Consider the following 18,101-nt stretch of genomic DNA (forward strand, 5'->3'; position numbering starts at 1 on the left):
CACATTAATATTGTTGTATCTCCCACTATTCTTAAATATGTGACATTTAGGCCGGTCTCAGTGGGGGTTTTATCTCCCAGTTTCTAACACACCCATATTTTAGAAACAGTGCAGAAGAGTTTCATCCCATGAAACTCTCTCTACTCCCATAAAACTTTTATCTTCTCTCTTCATCAAGACACTGCCATGTCAGCATATTTAATGCCCATAAAACTCTATAAAATCCCCATTGAGACTGACCTTAGGGCCACATATCTAGTATAGCTTGAACCACATTATCTGTTGTAAATGTCATATGTAACTTCGGAAGTAGCATAACTGTTACCGGCAAAACAGATCCAAAGAGTAACACTGTTGCACGAAGCAATGCTACCCAAGTGGAACCTGCGAGGCATTAAATTTGTGTGACTTCCTAATCTAAAAATCCCCATCTGATTCTGACATCTGTGCTCATGGTCTTGCCTATTCTTTCATTCCTCTATTTTGTTTTGGTCTAACAAATGACAAGAGTTTTTTTATATATATAAAAGGGTAAAGTCCAATTTACACCATCCAACTTTCACCAAAGTCCGGATTTCAACCTCGAACTTCAAAACCGGATAACTTTGGCTCTCCAACTCTTGAAACCGTTCAACTTTCAACCTTCCGGGCGGTTTTGCGGGTGAACAGTAACTTTTGGTGTTTTCGGGAGGCGCCGAAATTTATATTATTTTTTTCAAGCATCTTAACGTCCTCAAATGAAAAAAAAAACTCAAAACTACAAAGTTGTAGATCTCGTTGAGGTCTATAATTTACATATACAAATTATCTTCATCCGACATCGTATTAAAGGGTTTTCTATTTTTTGAAATTTGAGTCTCATCACGCGACAAAATATGGTGCTGAAATTTTATATTATTTTTTCGAGCATCTTACTGTCCTCAAATGAAAAAACATAAAACTACAAAGTTGTAGATCTCATCGAGGTCTACAATTTACATATCGTATTGAAGGGTTTTCTATTTTTTGAAATTTGAGTCTCATCACGTGATGAGACTCAAATTTCAAAAAATAGAAAACCCTTCAATACGATGTCGGATAAAGATAATTTTTATATATAAATTGTAGACCTTGTTGAGATCTACAACTTTGTAGTTTTGAGTTTTTTCATTTGAGGACAGTAAGATGCTCGAAAAAATAATATAAAATTTCAGCACCATATTTTGTCGCGTGATGAGACTCAAATTTTAAAAAATAGAAAACCCTTCAATACGATATCGATGAAGATAATTTTTATATGTAAATTGTAGACCTCGACGAGATCTACAACTTTGTAGTTCTGAGTTTTTTCATTTGAGGACGTTAAGATGCTCGAAAAAATAATATAAAATTTCAGCGCCTCCCGAAAATATCAAAAGTTACTGTTCATCCGTAAAACCGCCCAGAACGCTGAAAGTTGAACGGTTTCAAGAGTTGGAGGGCCAAAGTTATCCGGTTTTGAAGTTCGAGGTTGAAATCCGGACTTTGGTGAAAATTGGAGGGTGTAAATTGGACTTTACCCTATATAAAAATTTCGAATTACCAAACATGTTTCTTTGGGGTCTTTCATATAAGTAGGAATGAAAACGGTATGGATATTTTCCGACCGTATTCGAAACCGAATCTGTTTAGAGGGGTTGAGATCTGTCCGTATCCGAGTCCGGATATCCAACATCCGATACCGTATCCGTATCCGAATACTCAAATCACATATTTATGATGTCGATATCCAATCGTATCTTATCCGACATAGTTGATACTATCCGTATTCGAATCCGAATCCGGACAGAAATATGAAAACAAATGTAATATCGGTGATATCCGTCCGTATCCGATCCGTTTTCATAAGTAGCAAGTCCGGTCCTTTCTAGTCTGATGTGAAGCGAAACTTGGATACTGCTTTTAATCTATTATACCACCTAAAAAGGGAGAAAGGGTTTCTTCCACATGATTTTGGTGTGCGCGCTCCTTGGATCGAAGTCCAATCGGTCTCGGACATGATTTTGGTGTGCATGCTCCTTGGATCGAAGTTCGATCGGTCTCGGCTCCTCTGCGTTAAAAAACCGCCCCCTAGCGCCCAGTCTGGCAACAACAGGGAGTTACGGGAGAAAATTACAAGACGGCGGCGATGCCGCAACCGGTTTTCAAAGAGGTTGCTCTGCTCGCAATCATGGGGATTTAATTTGATCTTCCTTCCTTTCAACCGAAATAATCGACAGTATGCACTTTTCCTAAACCCAAACGCAATGCAGCGGTCACAAGTCGTCCAAAGCCTGTCTGCCGCACTGCTGCTGTGCTGCAGACCCTATAGGTCTCGCTGGGCTCCTCCTCCACTTCCTCCTCGCCGCGGCAATGAGAGGCAGCAGCAACGGAGAAGACACAGAGGAAGAGGTAGCAGCAGGCCAGGAAGTCGCCAGTGTTTGCTCATCGAGATCAACTCAGCGTTCGCAGCCATGGCCGTGGACCCGCCTTCCCATGCGCCGTTCGTCGCCGGGGCCGTCGCGCTTGCCCGCGATAGCGGCTTCCATGGGCTCGACGTCGCGTGCCAGTTCCCAGCATCCGCCGTGGGCATAGCCAACTTCGCCTTCCTCATCTCTGGAGTGGGCCGCCACACCGCGCTGCCGAGTTCCTGCTCAGCGCTATGCCGCTATGCACGCACGGTTTACATATCTACAGTCTAATCAAACCATCCTAATCACGTCTTCTACGCGCCGCCGCCAATGCCCGACACAGAGTCGTTCCATGGCAGCTATGCTTCGCCCAAGCATGCCCAGCGCAGCGCAAAGGAGACGGCCGGCAACTACTCTGCTTTGCCTGGCGCCGGGAGGACGGGGACGGCGTCTACTACGTCGACAACAGCAACAGCTACTTCAGCGAGGGCATCACCTCGGCCTGGTCGCCGACCTCGCTGGCACGCCGTCCGTAGAGGCGCTCCAACTCGACTTCACCTCCGACGCCAACGTCGGCGCCGCCGTCCGCGACGTGTTGGCGCGGCATGGCCGCGACGACGTGCTTCTCAACGACGCCGGTGTTAGGTGCACGGGCCCGCGACGTGCTGCTCAACAACGCCGGTGTCGGGTGCACGGGCCCAATCGCGGAGCTGCGTGGCGACGCCATGTTGCGCGCACTTGACGTCAACTTCCTGGTCCAGGTCCGCACCGTGCGCACTGTCACGGCCCACATGGCAGCGTGCGGATCCAGACAAGGAAGGCCACGGACGCCGGCGTCTTCGCCAGGCATGTGGCGTGCAAGGCCGTGACTCGGTCACGGACGTCGATAGCCACCACGCGGCAGCTGATAGCTGTGAAGGCATGTCAGTAGTCGTACCGGATCCCGCCCTTGGCGCACCCAGTGATGATCACCACTGGTTGCTTGCTGTCCTGCTTCTACTGGCCCACGTTGTCGCCAGTCGCCATGGGGTGGAGTGCGAAAGGCATAGGAGCCATGGCAAAGTGACCGGCTTCGATTTGGAGCATGTCACTGAAGAGAAGAGTAATTTAATTCTGAATGTTGCATTACTTGATTCTACGAAAGGTTTCAATAAAGGCCATTTAGATATGCAATAGAAGGATGAAATGATCAAAGTGTGTTAGTTCATTCGTTTATTAAAAGTGTCGAGCATTATAAACAATGATTTGAAATAGAATTCAAATTCTATTTTTTTTGTGCAACGCACCGACATTTATCTAGTTAAATTTCTATTTTTCCAAAACGAGTTTAGTGAATATTTAAGTTGAGTGTCGAACCACTTCATCTTTTCTTTGGTTTTCTCTTTGTACTCGAGGAACAACATAGCGATAGCGGTAAGCGTCTTAAGCGTAAGCTGGCATCAGTAAGACCTGAAGGGCGAACGTGCTATCATGTCTTACTGATGTCGTTCTAAAGGAATTTGTACGCGTTGAAGCGGTAGAGGACGGAGATCCAAGGGTAAATGCCGGAGTTTTGAGAATGAAGCGACTTGGAGGTGTCGATGGTGGCTTGCAACCCCTGTGTACCGTGGTTGCCATAGGAGCTGGAGGAGCACGATGATTCAGGCGGCAGCAATTCCGTCGTCCAGCTTGCTAATTCGTGGATCGGGATATTGGTGGCGGCGAGCTTGACATGGGTCGGCAGCATTGGTCTTCATCACCGTAGTGGTATTGCCATGTCCAGTTCTTCACGGTCCTGGCCGCAACAGCTGGCGGTGCTGCCGGAGCCACCACCCTGATTGTGGTGCTCGTCTGCATTGTTTCTGTCGACGCTTCGGCAGTCCTGATGACGAAGCTTCCACAGTTGCCACATCAGCTTTGTGGGGAGCATCTGAATGTCAAAATTCAGAAGCGGTTGCCGCATCGGTTTAAGACATGAATTCAGAAAATTGCAACTGCAACGCTTGTCTTTGTCATCTTAAATGAGCGTTGGTTGGTGGTGTTGATACTTTTCGAGTAGCATCTTCTGCAGCAGATAACCGAGTTCCAAGTGAAAAAAAGGGTGGTATGTACCTGTAACAGGTACAGAAAATCTGTTAAACTTGCTTAGTGTTGATTATCACACGACATGCATGAAACGCATCATATACGTCCGAACAGTCACTGTATTTCAGTATTCTATAGGGAGATGTTGGCGCAAAAACGTGTGTCAATGCGAACAACACACGGTGGCATAGGAGATCTGCTCAGCTCCAGTGCAGGTCCAGCCGATTTCGATCCGGACATGCCAGTCAATTGACCTGCAATTGATAAGGGAGAGAGACTGATCAGTAGCTTAGAAGCGGAACATGTCGGCTGTTGTCCCGGCTCATCATGGAAGACAAAATAAAGCATTTAAAGCAAGAGCCGATGATCGGATTTAAAGTATAGCAAGTCAACAAATCACTGGATTATTATAAATAAACCTAAAGACTAACCAGATATAATCTACTGTCACCACCAATCGGATCAAACTGAAACAGCATTGGCAGCAGGGCAATAAACGAAAACCAGAGAGCTGATAGATCTATCTATAACAAAACAGATCATTGAAGACATGCTATAAGAGTGAAAGCTTACATCATCGGCTATATAGCCGATGGAAACATAGCGCACTAACAAAACCTTGTTTCATGTAAACAGGCCCATAGACCATCAACTTCTAGCCTACCATCACCGCTAATCGGTAAGATACAACGTTAGTAGCAGGGCCATAGATTAAAGATTGGTAATCTAATCTACGAATATGCTTACGCTAACGCAGAACCTTGAAACCATGCTATATATGTGCACCAGATTTAAGACACAAACAACAGATACGAACAGATCCGATCATCAAAACAGGGATGAACGTGACAGAGCAGCAAGACGATAGATTCAAAAGGATATAAACCGATCGTATCTTAGAACCGGTGGGTAAGGGTAGTTTTTACTAAAAATAGTAAAAATCGATAATTGTGACTAATACCTAATCTAGCAAGTGGTCTAAAGATACAGCCTTGTTAAACGAGATTTCAATCGATAACTAGCTAACACCAACCAAGTAAGAGATTGAACGATGCAGCCTTACGAGATCAATGCTAACCGTGACGGTACTTACTAGCAAACCGAAGATCGAAACCGATGCAGCCTTGCTCACCGAATAACTCACCGAGATCTACTCTACTCCTACTCCTAATGCAATGGCACAAAGGCCAGAAAAGATAATTGTTGTATTGATGTGTGTTTTTTCTTTACAATACCCTGGGCTTATGTTTATACCCTGGGCCCGAGTCTGGGCTGAATAAAACTATTACAATGCAAAATAATAATAAAAATATCCATATTGGGATAGCTTAGACTTCACGCTTTGCTTTCTGATGAAGTCCGACACTTTCAAGCCTTTGCCGATGCCGATCACGCCTCAGCTTCCCAAACCGTCGAAACCAGCCTCCTTAGGCATGAGCCGATGGTGACGTCAAGGATCAAAGAGCCGATTTGGACCTTATCCATACATGGGCCAATGCAGGCGATCCACAAGCTCCTCCGAATCTTGGGCCTTCGCGTGCTATTCCAAAATCTGGTGTTAACAGGAGAAGCATTAAAAATTGTCAAGATCACAAACTCGTTACTTGGTAACACTAATGGAAAAATCAAAAGACTTTTTTTTTTTTGCTAGAGAGCAAAATATATTACTGGCAGCTCAAATGTATCATCAATGGCTTTCTGCTGACAAGCATAGACCGTATCCTTATCAAGTTATCATACAACCGTATCATCAGCGATGCCAGTACAAGCATCACGAGCGTTGCAAGCTGCTACTACCAAGTGTTGGCCCAAATATAATTCTATTTTGGAGATTCATAATTAGGCGAAATGAAAGGCCAACAAATGGAAGAGGTAAGATGTAAAACTTTCTGTGCTCATGCTACCATACAAAAAAAAGCCGCCCGTATCATCAACTGATTGACTCTCAATGTAGACTCTTAACTTTTCTCCAAATCGATCCAACCTTGACACCTCTGCACCGTAATCACGGATCAGAGTATGGTTGACGGAACCATCATCTTCGCTTGCATGGATTTGCCGCCCAGCAAACCTGCAGAGTAAAAATGATTTTCTTTTATTGTTAGTACATCAATCCAGGAAAAAAATAGAGGTAATAGCTCAACATTATTTTTGTCTATATTTAATCTCCTATGGGTAGATGAACAGGCATGCACAGTTTACGCTCAACTGATAATTTTTTTCTGTCAACTTTCCAGATTAATCAGCGAGGCATTCACTGAACAAGGTGGCGTCACCAGATCAACGGAACATCTCTGATGCGGTTCTACCCTGGGGTGCTCTGCCGACCGTGGCCGTTGAAGACACCCATTGTCCCATGCTCGATCAGAGACGACGAGGGTGACTTGTTCATTCGGTGTTTGTGTTTGGGACCCTCCCCTGTTCAAACAATTGTGTTTAAGAATTGTCGATGATGTGTAACTGTACAAGTCTGGGTACCATGCTTTCCGCGACCAAACTTTGACAGTTGATGTTCAAAAAAAAAACTTTGACAGTTGAAGTCTGCCCTTGGCTGTAAGGTTGCCTGTCTCTGTGGACAAGGTATGCCTTTTTTACACTGTTTCTGACGACCCAGAGACTGAAGTGATCGTGTGGATTTTCGTGGCATGTGTTCATACGTGTTCCAGACCTCCAGTTGTTGCTTGGCTGTTAGTATTCCCTTAACAAATTCAGCGGACAAAGATTTGAGAGAGAATTCCTAGTTGCCATCAAAACTTATAAGAGAAAATTCCTTCATTGCCATCAAAAGCTATACTAATCTCTTCATTGCCATTCAAATCTATAAGTTCCCTTCATTATCATTGATTTATAATTTTTGTTCCCTTATATGCCATTGTCGTTACTTTTTGGTTGATTCATCGTGCACACCGTTAAAATTTCTTTTTTCTTTTTTCTCTTTTCTTTTTCTTTTTTCTCTTTATTTTTCTTTTCTTTTTCTTTCCTTTTTTATTTCTCTTCCCTTCTCCCCTTCTTTTCTTTTCCCCTCCTCTCTCCTTATCCGATCGGCCTCTCTTTCTTTCTCTCTCTCTCAGGTGGCGTCCAGGCCATCACCCGCGCCCCCATCTCCGGTCCTCTGCCCTCCACCTTCGGCCCCGCACCCCCACCTCCCGCCGGCGGACGCCGCCGATGCTGCGCCCCGCCCGCCGCCGTGGTCTCCACCGGCGCATCAGGCGCGTCACGCCGCCGCCGATGCTCCACTCACTGCGTTTTGCACCGAAAACATCTCGGGCGTCGAGGCCGCGGTCCGCGCCCACGCGTCCGAGCTGCTCCGCGACACCACCACCAACACGAGCCAGCTCATCAACGCCACGTGATCCACCATCCCGCCGCGCGTCGTGCCGGCCCCGTTCGCGTGCCGCCTCACCATCGTCTTCGAGCGCTTCGTAGGAAACTCCATGGCCGCATTCGCCGCGCCACGTCGGTACGCGCTGGCCGCGCCCGTGGCCGGCCTCCTCGCGTACGACGTGTCGGCGGGGCCCAACGCCCGGGTCTCGCTCCGCCTGCTGAGGTCGTCACCGAGGCTCCACTTCGGCGTGCTCGGCGCCGCGTAGGCGCTGGACGGGGCCGACGGCGGGGAGGATTGCCCGGACAAGTTCTACACTGACTCAGGGTTCGTGGCGCTGTTGTTTAGCTTCAGCGCGCAGCGCTTCGTTGGGCGAGGAACGGCGAGTTCGTCGGCTCCCGAGAGGCGTCGTCGGTGTCCGACTCCAACCTGGCGTCTGCGACGAAGGAGTCCTTTGTCCAGGTGAGCTGGCACCTCTCGCCATCGCTGGCACTGGCCGACCGTTGGTTGGAGCTAGACACCACCTGTACACCACCGTGGCAAAGTTTTTACGGTGTGCACGATGAATCAACAGAAAAGTAACGGCAATGGCATATACGGAAAAAAAATTATAAATCAATGACAATGAAGGAAACTTATAGATTTGAATGGCAATGAAGAGATTAGTATAGCTTTTGATGGCAATGAAGGAATTTTCTCAACTTATAATGATTCCTTGGTTTCCATTAAAAATTATAGCATTCCTTGATTGCCATCAATCTGTTATTTTTTATCCCTTTCTTGCCATCACCGTTATATACGTGGGTTTTTGTTTCCTTAACTGCCATTGAGCGGACGGAATGGCCGACGGCACCCGTTCGCTGGCTTCTCGTGCGTCACGCCGTCAGCATGTTCGTTTGGCTGTGGCTTATCGTAAACGATCGTAAATTTTTAGCTAAAATAGTATTTTTCTCTCACACAAACTAGTCAGCAGCACTTTTTTATAAACCAGCAACAATACGAACCAGCCAACCGAATAGTCTGTACACCTCCACGCTGCTCGCCAACGCCTACGGCGCGCCACACCCCGTCACCTGCAACAGGAACCGCACCTACATGGACTCCGTCATCAGATCGTACCTTAGTACGCGCCGGCGCCGCACACCCCCACCTCTCGTTATCTCTCTATACGTGAACGGACACAGCTCCACGTCTCGTTTAACTGAAAGCGCCTGAACATCGCAGGTGCCAGAGAGGCAGTGGCGGAGCCAGGATTCTAAACTTGGGTATTCCTACTTCCACATTAAAAAAAATGCTTTCTAGAATCTATATTTTTGGTTGAAAATTGCAGCTGCATAAACAAAAAGGTGAACAACATGGAGCCTTGACAAGTGGAGAGTGGTCAGTGGAGACTGCGGCTGAAAGGCCGTTTTTTCAGCTGTTTTGGGCTAGAATGAGCAAAAGTATTATAGAATATTGCATTATACATATGTATATACAAGTATACATACATATATACATAAAGGTGTACCAAAATAGTTGGGTATTCCCAGAAATACTGGGGAATACCCTTGGATCCGCCCATGCAGAGAGGTGTTCATGTGCGAGATCATGCAGTACGTGAACCTGTGGGCGCCATGGGTGGGTATACCATCAGTCTATCGCTGCAACCTGTGCAAGCATGGAAGAAGAGTCTATCGCTGCAACCTGTGCAAGCATGGACGAAGAAAAATGCCCTGTTTGTTTGAACTTATTTTTAGGACGATCTCCACCGGTTGGCCCAATGGCCAATTGGGTCATTGATCCGTGTCGTGATCGGGGGCGCTCAGCCGGTTCTCCTGGCTGATGGGCCCTCGTCAGGCAGCGCCATAAAAGGACAGTGGGGGCCGGGGCACAAGATAAGAGGTCACCGGTAGCCGTCAGCCCCACCCCAAAGTTCATAACCCTAGACCGATCGAGAGGGGCGCTGTGAGCGACGGAAAGTGCCATTGCCTTCGCCGCCGCCACAGCACCGCACCTGCACGGCTGCTGCGTTCGACGACCTAGCGGGCGCCTGCACGGCTTCCCCTACTACGACTCCAGTGGCCATGTCGCGGTGGCGCCATGGCCGTGACTGCGCATGTCGAGGTACATCACCAAATCTCCCATCTAAATCAAGTTTTACCCACTAGATCTGCACCTAGAGGTCCTATCAGTTTTATCAATGGTATTAGAGCCAAGGTTCTAGGGTATAGATCTAGTTTGGGGTAGATTTAGAACGAGAAAGGAAAGGAAGGGGATTCTCCTACCAGGGAACTGCACACACCGTTATCACTGCCGGCCGTCGCCTCGACGTCGCGCGGGAAGCCACCCCGAGCCGCCGCGGGCACGAGGAGCAACCCTAACCCTAGAAGGATGGACGGAGAAGGGAGAGACCTACCCTGTTTCTCGCCGCCGTCACCACCGCCATCGCGTGGGAAGAGACCCGCGACGCTGGGTCACCGGCGCACGGGCTCAGGACACCGACGTGATTGAATAGTAAACACAGAGTTTTTGTTCTATTATTTTCAGAAGCAAATTTTGATGTTTTTTATCTAGTTTAAATCTCTGTCAAAATTTGAACCAACGGGACAATTTTTTCAGAGAGTAAATAAGTATAGTAAAATGCTTCTGAAAAGTTGATAAAGAATTTTCTCATGTTTCCGCTGTAAAGTTTAATGTTGATTATCTTTCAATTAAATTTGAACCAACGAAAGAATTTAATTTGAAGAGCAGTTATATTTAATAAATTATGATTATATTTAATCTCTAATTAAATTGGAACCAATGGAAAAATTTAAATTAGATGAGTAGTCCGATTTGTTTATGTTAGATTATGGTATTGTTATTTTCTGACCAACGTTGATGATAACAATATTATAATGAATTTAAGTTTAAAGTTTAAATCTCTGATAAATTTTACACCAACGTGGTCAATTTTTCAGAGAGTAGATAAGGACCAAGAAATGCTCCTAAACAAATATAATGTATTTTATTGTCGTGTTTCCGCTGTAATGATATTGATTATCTTCTAATTAAATTCATACCAACGGGAGAATTTAATTTTGAAGAGTAGTTATATGTCTTTCAAGTTAATTTATGAGTTTTATGTATTAATTTTATTTTCTGCCCAACGGTGATGTAGAATTGATGAAAAAGCATATTGTATGTTTTATTTTTAACTGACGAGATCACTCGGCTGTATGCTAACGGGCTGCTATGCTGGGCTATGTGAATGAAAAGGCTTGAGTCAAGTCAGTTCTGGACTATTTTTTTTTGTTAGTTTACTAATTTTCTGATTAAATTAGAACCAACGGAAAGATTTAATTAGAAAATAAAATATAAGTGAATGCTTTATGATAAGAGTTACAATAAGTAACATGCATGTCTAATTTGACCAACGTTGATTAAGCATGCGTGTTTATATATAGATTTATCCCGCATGGGGAGAAGTTTGGCATAGTACTTATGCTAGTCTATCCTGCATGGCGGGAGAAGTTTTTGTGATGATTCATATGTTTTGTATCCCGCATAGCGAGAGAAGTTTGGGTAGCTCTTATACTATCCTAGTATTGACCATGGCACAATAGAAATGCATTGTCATGGTCAATACTAACCAAAAGATAAGAAAAGATGCAAGCGTGACTTACAAAAGTACTACTAATGAAAGATCTCGTTGAGTTCTTGAAGTGAAATAAGGAAAGTGTACTCCTAAATGGATCAAGAAATAACTTTGTTTACATGATATAATCATGTGAATGAAGTAAGTTATAAGTGTCTCATCGTTTACAGGTTTTCTAAATAGTTCTTGAAATTATGGCAGTAAAGTTCATGCCATATTTCGAGGAGGAGAATATTAAGATCAATTAAGAAAAATACTCTTCATTAAGAGTGAGATAAAGATCAATTAAGAAAGATACTCTTCATTAAGAGTGAGATAAAGATTAATTAAGATGAATGCGACCGTTGAAGCAATACAACGGTCACAATAATGATACCCCTAAGCAGAGAAATAGCTAAATTTCTGGATCTTTTAAAGTTCCGACAGAAAGATAGTGTAGTCAGCCTTAAAGATGTTAAGGTGGTGCTTAAAGCACCATATGAGGTTTTAACAGATTAAACCCAAAATGAGATATTTGAAGATACTCTATCTTTAGAAAAGATGATAAGATCTGGAGGAGCATGGTATGTAGAGGTATATAGAGACCTAAGACTTAAAGAGAAGAGGGACTGTGTGCCAACTCCAGTGACTCAGGAGCAACAAGTTTCTCAATACCTGTTGATATTGTATGACTAATACAACACCTGTTGTTAGCTCTTCGAAGAAGATGAATAATGTAAACAAGGATCTTGTAATACAGGAGCATGTAGAATCAATTGTCTCTTGGCAATGAAGAGCAACAATAGCCCCATATGAAAGTGTTAGTAGCTGAGGCCACAGAAGGTCTCAAAAAATTAGTTAACCAGTTGTTCTGATGACTATGAAGTTTATGTTAGTAAAAAAATTCAAATGAAGGGTGAACCCACCTCATTTGAAGAAGCCATAAAAAGCGTTTACTCGTTTAAATGGCAAGAAGCTATGGAAGTTGAAATGAATTCGATGAATACCAATAATATTTGGGACTTAGAAGAAATTCCTAATGAAGCCAAAATAGTAGGCTGTAAAAGGGTCTACAACACAAAACGTGACTCCAAAGGAAAGATATAAAGATATAAAGCACAACTTGTAGGAAAACGATTTACGCAAAGAGAATGAATAGATTACAATGAGAGTTTTCTCTCTAGTCTCATGCAAGGATTCTTTTAGAATCATAATGATGTTCATAGCACATTACGATTTAGAGTTACATCAGATAAATGTAAAGACGACATTCCTCAACGGGGATTTGTATGAAAATGTTTACATGACACTACCCAAAAGATTTTGTCGTGAAAGAAAAGAACATATGGGATGCCGCCTGTAGAAATTCATTTATAGGTTAAAAGTAAGTCTTTAGACAGTAGTATTTAAAGTTGATAAAAAATAATAAGAATGTTTGGGTTTTAAAGAAAATGAGAAGGACAATAGCGTTTATGCGAAGTTCAAGAATGAAAAATTCATTTTCCACATCTGTGAATAGATGATATTATACTCACTAGGAGTGATGTTAATCTGTCATTGGAAAAGAAGAAGTTTTGTCCTCAAGTTTCAATATGAATGATCTTGTTGAAGCGTCATTGGTTGTAGGAATCGAAATTCACCGAGATTGAAGAAAATTAGGTATTAGGACTATCGCAAAGACATACTTAGAAAAGATTCTAAAGAAATAAAGTATACATGCGAGTAACGTACGCCTGCTCCTATAGTCAAGGGTAATAGGTTTAGAAACTTTAAGTGTTACAGGAATCGATATGGGATCGATCAAATAAACATGGTTTTATATACTTGAGCTGTTAGAAGCTTGATGAGTGTACAAGTACAAGTAAGAACTTACCCTGACATAGTTTACGTATCTAGGATATTTTGGCAGAAGTCTAGTCTAGATATAGATCACTGTAATGGAGTTGAGAATGTCTTGTAATTTTGCAAAGTATCATAGGCCTTATGCTGAGTAAGAAAGAATAAGTACTCTTTAATAGTTGATGGTACAAATGTTAAGTCTTGGCGAGATATGTAGTGAAATCCACAGTAGTTGCTAACACTCGCAGTTGGAGTGTTATTGTGGAAAAGCTCCAAAGAAACAATTATGGTGTTATCGGTGATGCATACTATAGTATAGCTTGACATGAGGCTTAAGGAATAGACAAAAGGAGGTTAAATAAATTAGTACCTAGATTTAACAATGGTAGTCAACATCAATAACCATTTAAAGTAGTTAATTTCTAAGACAACAAGTCAAGTGTGCTGCCAAATACATTGACATTAAGTTATATATTGTAAAGGAAAAATCTAGAATTATTTTGAAAGCATTGAGCATATGAGTACCAAGCAAGTACTTGTGGATCCGCTTACTAAAGACTAACCACCCAGTGCGTTCAAAGAACAACAGTCGACATAGGTTTATGGGAAAGTCTATGATTTCTGTATACAATGGGCCTAGTTGAGAATCTGTTTCAAAACAGACAGGTGCATTGTAGCTGTTTAATCTAATGGCAACTGACAGTGACGATGAGGCACGCTCTATGCACTGATCTGTGATGGAATAAGAAAAGATAAAGTAAGTTGACTTTAAGTCATAAGGTGAGATCAAGAGGAAAAATGTTATAATGATCTCCGCCAGTTGGCCCAACGACAAATTAGTCCCTTGATCCACGTCTTGATCGGGGACGTTCAGCCAGTTCTCTTGGCTAATGGCCCCCCATCGCGCAGCGCCATAAAAGGATGGTGGAGGCTGGGACACAAGACAAGAGGTCACCGGTAGCCACCAGCGCCACCCCAATCAAGAGGGGCGCTGTGAGCGACGAGAAGCGCCATCGTCATCGCCGTCGCCACAGCACCGCACCTGCACGGTTGCTGCGTTCGACGACCTAACGGGCGCCTGCACGACTTCCCCTACTACGACTCTAGTGGCCATGTCACAGTGACGCCATGGCCGTGACTGCGCATGGCGAGGTACATCACCAAGTCTCTCATCTAAGTCAAGTTTTACCCACTAGATCTGTACCTAGAGGTCCTATAAGTTCTATCACTTATTAGCTATAGTATAATATTTTTCTCTCATAACAAAACAGCATCAGCCGGCTTATCGGTCCGCACGCTGGCACGAACGGTGCCGGCGCGCACTGCGACACGTTAGAGACCATGCTCATGCTGGCGTTCAGCGTAGTCCGATCCAGGTGGTGCTGTCCCAGTTCCCTGGCCTGGAGCTCTCACTTTCATCGGCCTCTGGCTCTCTGTAGGGCGGTGGGTGTCTCACGGCGGCGGTCGTCTCGGGGGTAAACCCCGTCCCCATCTTGCTTCGTCCCGTGGACCCTTGGCCGGATCCTTCTCTTTCTCCGGTACTTGTCACGGGACACCCCGGCGCGAATACGGGAGACGGGACGGCAGGGAGGATGGACAAGAGCGCGGCGGCAGAAAACGACGTCGAGCGGGGAACACGGATGACGCCGTTCCGTCCACTCAATGGCAATTAAGGAAACAAATTATTTAAATAGATGGCAGTTAAGGAAACAAAATCGACATATGTAACGGTGATGGCGAAGAAGGGATCAAAATTTACAAATTGATGGCAGTCAAGGAATACTATAATTTTTAATGGCAACCAAGGAACCATTATAGATTTTGATGGCAAGGAGGGAATTCTCTCAAGATTTTGATGTGCTACTTTTACCTCGCGGCCAGAGCGCTCCCGACGCCAGGCAGTGGCAGCGCAACGCAACGCATCGGCGTCAGTGGCACCGATACAGTTCGCGGCGGACGCCGGGCGGCCGCCCGCTGGCGTCCCCGATCGACAGTTAAGAGCCCCGCGCGATGGCTATCGATGACTTTTGTGGAATCTGATCATGTGCTGCATGCCTGCCCTGACGCAGAGGCCACTACATACAGTTATATGTAACCAGAAAGAAAACAATTTTGTGAAGTACTGAAAGAGCCTCTTGGATCTTTGTTGTAGATGTATTATATTAGCATCCAATCATGAATCGTTGTTGCAAAATTTTGGACAGAGATAGGTGCAGTTGTACAAATTGCACCTGTACAAGATTTCTATATATCTGGATTCTCAGATCATGTGGTGGCTGCTGCTGCTGCATGCCTGTATGTTGATGCATTGAGTGAGCATTGTTCTGTGCTGTTATGATCTGCGCATGTGTCCCAACACCAAAAGCAAAGCCAGCTCCGTTGAGCAACCTAGCTAGCTCACCGCCAATTCACTGTGGTTCCTGTTTCTGCTACTCTTTCCCAGAGGACATGTCTATTTTTTAGTAGCCTCACCTGGGTTCTAGTTTCTGTAAATCTTACTGGTACGTCTCATGAACACATGACATGTTTATCTGTACAAACAAAAAATACTGACTGCATGAATATACTCTGTACATACATACAACAAGAAAAGTTATGAAAGCAGAACCTTTCTGCTTTCTGCCTTTTTTTCTAATAAAACGAACCCTGCACCTTTGCCATTTTCAGGGGTTCGTTCGCTTTGTTCCAAAAGCAGCAATCAGATGTTGGCAGCAGTTCCGCACTCAACTGAAGTAGGCGAGCAACTCGTTTCCAACGTCAGCCAGTCGTCGCTTCTTGTACTGGCTGGGTCCTGCGGCTGCATGACAGTGTATGTACGAGCCCAAAATGTTCATACTTTCACCGGGAATCAGAGGCCTTGCATTTCCCATCCCATTCCAGGCTCTGGATCGTCGGTGGTGGTGCTGAACTAGTGGTACAGACAGAGCAGCTGCAACTGCAATCAATCTCTGCAACCGTGCCGGGCCAAACACAGCTAAACCACAAACAGAACCTTAATGCCAGTCATATATACTGGGGGAGAACGGAGGAGATTCCTTCTAATGCTAGTGTGCCATGAGACCGTGCGTGCACAGATGACAGATTGTATGCGCAAGATCTGCCGTTGAGGATAATTCAACTGCCCGGGAAGGACTCTCTGAAACAGTTCTTCCGACTTGCAAGATTCCTGGCAGACTGGGGCCCAGCCCGTAGAGCATGCAATCATCCACGGTAAAAGCTAGAGAGAGAGAGAGATCATCCACATTAAAAGCAAAAAAATGAGGTTTCTACTTTTGGTTCAATCATCACAAGACCAAAAAACATGTGGATTGGATGTTGCAACCCTCCTTTTTTCCCGTTATCTACTGGATTGGTTTCTCGCAATTCGCTTTCACAATACACAGCATTCTAATCCTTATTAATTAACAACACCGAATAAAAAGGCCGCCGCGGAGATCGATCTATCCCCCTGGAGAGTAGAGGCCATGTCAATGTCCAAATTGGCATCCCATCTGGAATCGTATGTGGAGTACCCGCTTCAAGGCTTTAGAGCAAAGTTTTCAAAGGAACTACTGAGACGGCCCAATAATTCGTTGGTGAGGAATCCCGTCTGGACGCGGCAGGCGAATGCATACCAGCTTCCTTCCCCAGCTTCTCAGTTGATCAAAAAGCGTGAGCTATGTATTGTTTCGTGATCCTTTTTTTTCCTGCTGCTTTTGTTCAATATGAGTTGTTCTTACGATCCTCTGAATTGCAGGTCCAGCTTGGACACGTAGTAAAATGGATATCGGGTTGTTTAAGGCTTTGAGGTAGAAAAAACGACGCAATTAGCGCCCGGACGTCCAACGCGAGCACGTGTCCGGACGCCCCTCGGGACCATCCGATTTAGATAATATGAGTCGTCCAAATCTCATCGAATAAAGCAACGACGGAAATAAAGCGGACCCATCCGATGTAATAGAACGAGCGTGCCCCCGCGTCTGCAAACGAGCGCGCCCCCACGTGCGGCCTGTCCCCCGCTGCGCCGCCGTGCCTCATCGCGACGCCATCCCCCGCCGTGCCACCATCCCCTGCGCGCTCGTTGCCATCCACGCCCTATCCCCACCGTGCTCCATCACGAGTGGAAGCCAGAACTTAGAGCATCTCCAACCGGTCTCTCTTTTGATCGTGTGAACACAATGTTGATATGTGCCCTTGTGGTTCGAGTTTGTGATGAGTGATTGTCAACGTGACAGGCACTTCGGGTTGAGTTTGTGGACTAACTGTGACGTGAGTTGTGTTGTGCAACATATCTCTTAGCTTGTGGTGCGCAAGTATGGAGCTCAGAGATGGTGGTCGACGGTAAAGGTGAAGGCCAAGCGTGTCCGTGCTAATGGACCGAGAGCAGTGAAGGACGCATGCTGAGGTTGGACAGAGGGACCAGGAGGCCGGATGACTAGCTGAGGTGGCTGACACCTGGGGACATTGACAAGCACAAATATACATGATGAACCATGTTGACCAAGTCAAGACGGTGGTCGAGCGGATCGAGCAGAGGCTCTGAGGACTCGATGACTGGGTGGTAGAGGACGGCGGTGACACGTGTCGAGGTGCGGGGGACGCGTATGAAGTATGTTACTGAAAGGTCCTAATATGACTAGAGGGGGTGAATAGCCTATTTAAAAATCTATAAATCAACTAAAACAATTTGATTAGTATGACAAATAGCGAAATACAAACTTGCTCTAGCTCTACAAGGGTTGCAAGCCATCTATCTAATAATTCTAGTTGCAATGATTACTAGGCACACAACTTGCAATGTTACTACTCACTAAGAGCTCTCAATCTTGCTACTCTAAAGAGCTCCACTAGATGAACTTAAAATAACAAAGCAAGCTCTCAATTCTAATTA

This window comes from Miscanthus floridulus, chromosome 18, assembly GCF_019320115.1.
Source record: "Miscanthus floridulus cultivar M001 chromosome 18, ASM1932011v1, whole genome shotgun sequence".
Taxonomy (NCBI): Eukaryota; Viridiplantae; Streptophyta; class Magnoliopsida; order Poales; family Poaceae; genus Miscanthus; species Miscanthus floridulus.